The 7,312-nt window shown below is 44.0% G+C and overlaps 1 pseudogene; it reads right to left on the bottom strand.

The window, feature by feature from the left end:
- Nucleotides 1-1,362: 1,362 nt before the first annotated feature.
- LOC147465868 (3-ketoacyl-CoA synthase 5 pseudogene) lies at nt 1,363-3,251 on the bottom strand (annotated as a pseudogene).
- Nucleotides 3,252-7,312: the final 4,061 nt, after the last annotated feature.

Here is a 7,312-nt window from a genome sequence, read left to right on the forward strand (position 1 = left end):
ATGCTCATTGGGAGGTGCATGAGCCAAGATATTGAACAAAGCCGAACTGGACACTGGCTCTACTCAAAAGAAGGGCAAACGCTCTCCAATTGACATGTGAGGCAGGGCAAATCCACAGGGAGAGACTGGGGGACTCAACACTTTGACGTAAACATCTAATGCATGTAGGATCATGTCCTATGGAAGCAACCCAATTCCCCAAAATTAATCCACAGTGACCTAGCAGCCATAGGAAATATGAGATCCATCTAGTTATACACGAATCCCAAGTGTCGACCCGTACCTGCCCAATATGCATGTGAGACACACATGAAATAAACAAATGAATACAAACAATCAAATCGACAGATCAGCATAAGATTTGAGTAGATGTTGGGGTATGCACACCCTCCAATATATCTCCATAAAGCTCATCAGCTGGTTACCTCCCCTACGAAAATCAAAAGATTTGCATGTCCGCTAGATGACTTTAAAATACTTCATAAGGTCAGAAAAGTTTCTACTTACGAATTAGAAGAGAGGCTAAAACACTTACACAAAACATTAAAGCAAGGCATACACAGAAACAGATAACGAACTAAACATCAATTAATATCTTTATTTTTTCAGATAAAAATAAAACAAATTTTCACTTGAAAATGCTTAGATCAATTAAATGACAGAAACTTACTTGCATGAAACAAGAACTCAACTTTAAAGACAGACATTAGGATAAGTCAGCACAAAATTTAAATCCTGCTACATTATTGCTATTGCTACCGGGTGCTCATGGAATGAGAGCCCTGGGTTGTTAAGGAAGGGAGGAATCCAAGTTAGTGTGCTAACAAAAATCTTCCTAAGTGAAGGAGCACGTGCTGAAGACAGTCACGAGATGGAGAGAGGGAGAACACATGAGGATGCGGTTATCGGGCAAGTTGAGTTTGAGGGGTAAGGTAATAAAAAAAAACTGCCACCCAATGTACTAGGCTCATCTGATCAAGAAGAAAAGAATTGTGCTCACGTAATGGGAGAATGGGAACATCCACACAACCAAGCTGCTCTTATTCAAAAATATATTAAATATTAAGTAGGGCAACCATGGACATGTTTCATTACGGAAAACAAAATAAGTCTTGGCAATGAGTGGAGGGGCAAACACTAGCTTGACAAGCTAACTGTGAAGCAAGCAGGGCACAACCCTGCCATAAGGAGGCTTCTCCTCGAGCATGCCTCACATGAGACTCCTCTCTTTGCAGTTGATACAATTCTGACCAGCTACTCTTAGGCAGAGAAATCACGAGAACTTTGAAATGATGACATTATTTCAAACCTATGCTTCCTTTCGAGATCAATTTATAACAACGTGGAAAATATACCCGATAATGCAATCAAACCCAAAACAGAGCTCTTTGAACACTTAGAAAAATTTCATGTACAAGCAAAGTGGAAAACTTCATATTCCTGTGAAATACAAGGCACTAAAAATGCAGTGGCAGACCTGGGTGATGTTAGCTGCCCCCAACGGCATACCACAGAGGAAGGACCAAAGCAATGTTGGACCAGCAATGGTTCTATGGGGCAGGCTGTAAAAACTAACAGTAAATGCAGCCGTGAGCACTATCAGCACAGGAAGAAAAAATTTGAAGCAATGGCAACCCAATCCTGAGTCAAGACAGAGGTCAGCCGTATTGTATTCCATCCACATAAAGACCTTCACCTTTAAATCTCCACACAATCTGGTATCGACACTGGATATTGCAGCATGCAATCTCTCCATGGATTATCCTGTGTACCATTGGTGTCCCACAACGATTTCCACACTGCACTGAAGCACTTAAACCCACTACCAAGCCCCACCTGCCAGACTCGCTCCCCTTTCTTGACCCTCTGATTTACTTCCAAGTAGGCCAGCTCATACCACACCGATGTTGATGATGTATTGCCAAACCTGTGAAGCGTCATTCTTGAAGCCTCAGTCAACTCCCCTGTCAGCTTCAGATTTTTCTCTAGCTCCTGTATAACAGCCTTCCCGCCTGCATGTATGCAAAAATGTTGAAATGCCTGTTTGAAGTCTGGCATGTATGGCAACCACTGCACCTTGAAATATTTCCGTGCAATGAAATTGATAGCATATTTGAGCTGCTCCGAAATCGGTAGCACATATTGCCCGAGCGAGGTTATGTTCTTTGTGAGTGCATCTCCAGCCACAATCATGAGCTCCTTAGAGAGAGACACACCAATCTCACCAGAGTCATCCTCTCCATGAGTGATGCACGAGAATGACTTGTCATCAGATGCTGTGTGGGTGCGGACAGTATTTAGAAGTTTGTATTTAGCACACCTCTTGTCGGCACATCTGTTGGAGAGCAATGCTGCAGCACCACCCATCCGAAAGAGGCAGTTCGCTATTAGCATGGAGCGCCTGCCACCTGTATAATCTCGTCCAGACATATTTTCGGAACTGAGGATGAGTGCATATGACTCTGAATGCACTTCTAGGAGATGCCTCACCATGTCGACGGCAAGAAGAGATGCTGCACAGCCCATTCCAGAGAGGTTGAAAGTTTTGATGTCGCTTCTCAGTTTGTACCTATTCACAATCATGGCAGAGAGCGATGGAGAAGGATAAAACAGGCAGCAGTTAAGGACGAGGATGCCAATCTCGGATGGTTCAACATAGGTTTTGGCCAAAAGCTCATCCACAAGAGAGAAAAACACTGTCTGAGACTCCGAACGCGAGTACAACATACCCTTTCGGGGGGGCAGAAAATGAAAAGATGGTGGCAATGCAGTTTGCTCACTGAGACCAGAATGCTGCAAGATTTTGCGCTGAAATTCAGTGTTATCCTTAGACATGCCGTTGAGAGTGTTGTGCTCCAAGAAGGTGCTGTAGGGGACACGGAGAAAGTCAGGAGGACGGTAGCATGCGTAATCAACCAAATAAACATCCTTTTTCCGCCATTTTGAGAGCAGGATGTGAGCCATGGCGCCATACAGCACAATAATGAAGGCAGCTCTGAGAGCTGCGGTGTAGTCGAGCAGGAAAGGAGGCGCATACTGCGTCACAACGTTGGTGCTACTTCTCCTGCTAACGGAGACGCTGAGGAGCAATAAGCTTGCTGCGAGAAAGGCATCCCGGCCTGCCAATGCCATGGATGCGGGGGTTCACAATGAGAAAGTGTGGGTGCCTACTTCCTGGCTATGGCTGCTCCATAAGAAGCTCGTTGTGCAGGGCATGGTAAGTTGTTCTCATTGAATAGCCTACCAAAATGGATCGGCAAAGTAGGTCACTCATTACTTGTGCATTTCAATTCTTACAACCCTTTTGCACCGCCTTTTCAGTGGGTCTTCATGAGTTATAGAAATTTTAGAGGGCTCCGTCCCTCAAGATTAAGTGGCACGGGCATGGGAGGATCGGATCTATGGCAGGGTCGGATCTATGGCGGAGGCATTGTGGGTCGTAGATCTTAGTGGTGGCGTCGAAAGTAAATCAGGATACCTTAGAATACTTTTTTGGCGCCCGCCTCTATTTTACATGTTGTAAGTAAATTAAGGTCCCCACGTTTCACAACGCACGCATGGCGTCGTGGTTAGGGTAGGCGCCTCTCATGCGTGAGATCCCGGGTTTAAATCCGAGCCGCAAAATGGGGGTACTCTAGATTACTTCCGAAATGCGGGTACCCTAGATTACTTTTTACCCTAGAGTAATCTGGGGTACCCGCATTTGGGATCTACGGCCCACAATGCCCCCTCCGTAGATCCCACCCTCTCATGCCCGTGCCACTTAGTCCTGAGGGGCTCCCCCATAAGTCCGGCTAACGGCACCTTTCGAGGGCCCTTGAAACGCAAAACAACCACCCCCTATCGCCTTGAGAGCTGGTGCTGAAATTGAATCTATCCGCTTTTCCATGCAGCAGCTTTGCTATGAGATGCTTTCGTGACAAGGTAAGCAAATAGTGTGTGTGACACACACACACAATCGAATTTCAAGTTTCAACATTGGTTTGAGAGAGAGAGAAAGAGAGAGAGAGAGAGGATCAAACTCTCTCCTCCATCAGCTTCTTTGATTTCAACATTGACCTCGAGCAGCCGACTTCTCGAATTTCGACGTTTTTGACATAGCGAGAGGGAGAGAGACCGGCTTGGCTATCCTCTAGCATAGCCTAGTTTTTCGACACTATGTTGCCCTTGACCTCCCTCAGTACCTTCGACATCATTGGCCTTTTTGCGTTTTCACTCCCCATACAAAGGAGACTCTACTATATTTTTTCCGCAAGTCCATCTGTGTGTTTTATGATGCTTTGGGCACCATTTTGACTGGAGATTTTGCTCTTGCTACAAAGGAGGTACTCTCAAAATTTATCGCCATAACTTTTGGCATTCTTGCTACAATGTCCTTGGTTATAGTGCAAATAGAGAGATGTCACATCGTCTCTGGCACCTGGGATCTCGCAAAGTAATTTGTAGTTCACATGTTATCTTCAACAAATCAAAGATGGGCAAGAAACCCATCAAAGCGGTTGAGTATAATAAAGTCACATTCAAGAACATTGCCTCAGAATCTATGAAAACTCAAAAGCCTACTGATGTACTTTGCACTAGCAATGCTCCAATTGAAAGGGTAGAGAGCAACATTTAGGCTTTGAGATGATCTACTAGATCCTCACATCCTCTGGAGTGATTTCAATTAGGTTTGGACTATGTCATGCTGATAGACTGTGATGAGCCATCTTGTTACAAAAAATCCATGGAAATGGATGAAAAGGTCAAGTGGGAGCAGGCCATGACATGGGACATGGTTGAATTGCCAAAAGGCAAGTAGGCCTTACCTTGCAAATGGGTTTACAAGAAGAATTTTACATCAAATGATCCCAAGCCTAAGTACAAGGTTAGATTGGTTGCTAAGGGATTCAAGTAGCAAAAGGGAGTTGATTTTGACGAAAGCTTCTCACTCATGGTCAAGATAACTATATTGCACATAGAACTTGGCCTAGTAGCCATTGAGGACATGAAGCTTGTCCAAATAGATGTGAAGACAACATCTCTTCACGGGGATTTTGAAGAGGATATACATAAGACTGCCTACAACTGAAGAATATGGCACACTAATCACTTCTCTTCTCTCAACATTTGATTTGGGGAAAATCTTCCTTGCAAATTTGACGATAGTGGGCTACTCAATGTGTTTCCTGCCTGCGTATTGAAACGCTGCAAGGCCTTGTGGATATAAGATTCCTGAGATAGCTCAAGAATATCCTTTTTTCTATCTGTCTTGATACTCATACCAAGAAAATGATTTGCTCCATCCAAATCCTTCATAGCAAAGTTTTGCTCACCGTTTGCTTCAATATGGAAATCTCCTCGGTGTACTTTCCTACAATGAGCATGCCATCTACATATTGTTAGGTTTAATGGCCATGTGGTCGACTGCCCATCACTAATTGCTACCCTAAGTGTACAACTATACATTTGTGTGAGCCACTAACACAAAGTAGAGTGTGTATTGTGCCTAAGTGCATAAGATAGAAAAGAAAGAAAGAAGGCACACAGTGTGTGTCGGCTCTCCCCCTCCAACGTGTGTGTGTGGCTATGGTGGTGTGTGTGGATGTGTGTACGTATTCATCTTCCTCTTTTGATGTGCTCCCGGTTGCTCTCCTTCATCTGGTATCAGAGCTGGTTCATTCCCGAAATCGCTTCCGCGCGCGCGCACTTTCAAGAGTGCAAATAGGGTTCCAACTTCGGCATTAGCTAATTCAGCATTCCGAGAGCGTTTCCAGTAGGCATCCTTGGGTTTTACCCCCTTTTAGAGCCATCTGTGCCATCAGAAACCTCATTCGAGCTACGATTTAAGAGCTGCATTTTTCAGCTCTCTTTTGGTAGTTTGTGCTGCAAAGCTTCCATAGCCATCACAGGTACCATTTTTGCAGTCTCTTCCATCTATGAGATCCATGGCTCATTCGAGAGTGTGTAGCCTCTTTCGAAGTGGCCTCATACACACACATAGAGTGGGAGTTTGACGGCATTGTCTTCTTCGACTACAGGTACATAGAGCGGCTTGGTTAGCTTCCTTTGTGCTTCTTGGCCTCGATTTTGGCTTCGGCTACGGCATCGTCATTGAACCATAGGCTGCAGGTTTCAGTGTTTGCAATATTCTGGTTCCAGTGGGAGCAATTTTTTATGCATACATGCATATGTTGGCACTTTGATAGTGTTTGAGCTCTTTTGAGAGCAGTTTGACTCCCCGCAAGAATATTTCTTTGCATGCACATGCTTTTGGCGCATGTTTGAGCATCATGACAGACTTGTACGTCTTTGTGGATACTGCCATTGTACACTTTTGTGGAGCCATCTTTTGGCTAGTACCGCAGTCTTGGCCATTTCTGAGACTTGGTCCAGCTGATAGCCATTTGTGAGACTTGGCTATACGTTTTGCTGCATAACCTACGTTGTTGAGGGTCGATAACATGAGTTTTTCATTGAGCTAAGGTATTCTCAAATGTGGAGATACCTTCGGTGATACAGGTAGTTGGAGCATCCCTTACAAGGCCTCGCCATAGGACATGTATGGAGTGGTATAGGTGCTTTCGATGTCGAGTTGGCGGTCTATGGTCAGTTTGATAGTTTATGCACCTCAATTGGTCTCTATATAGTGTGCTTTTGAGAGGCATTGCTCTCTTTTATGCTTTGTGAGTAACATACTTGGTCATTTTGTCTCGTATTTGGGTTGACATATTCCCAAATACAAAGGAGACTCTGCCGAAATTTATCCAGAATCTTTTGGTAGTTTTGTCACCATGTCTACTAGCAAAGACCGTGACATTTATGACATAAAGAAGTTTGATGGCACTAATTTTCAGCTTTGGAAGAACCAAATGCATGATTTGCTTGTCTAAAAGAAGCAAAAGTTGCCTATAGCCTATGCGGCTAGAACTGAAGATATGCACATGACTCAGTTTCAATGGGAGGAGCTTGATGAGCTATGCAGGTCTATGATTAGATTGCACCTTGGTGAGTTGGTGTACTTTTTAGTGTTAGAATGCGAGATTGCTCATGCTTTATGGCAGAAATTATGCAACACTTACGAAAAGGATACGGCTAGCAATATGGTTTTCATGATGCGAAAACTTTTCAATCTTTGTATGAAGGAGTCAGCTAGTGTTGCCAGCCATATCAATGATTTTGATTCTCTTTTTGCCTAGATTCGTGCACAGCGCATGACCATTGATGATGAGATGAAAGAAATCTTTTTGCTTTGTTCGTTGCCACCCTCTTGGGATATCTTTTGCACAACTATTAGTAACTTTGCTCCTATTGGTACGCTAAAATATGATGA

The sequence above is a fragment of the Adiantum capillus-veneris genome, chromosome 1, assembly GCF_014529385.1.
Source record: "Adiantum capillus-veneris isolate H3 chromosome 1, ASM1452938v2, whole genome shotgun sequence".
Lineage (NCBI taxonomy): Eukaryota > Viridiplantae > Streptophyta > Polypodiopsida > Polypodiales > Pteridaceae > Adiantum > Adiantum capillus-veneris.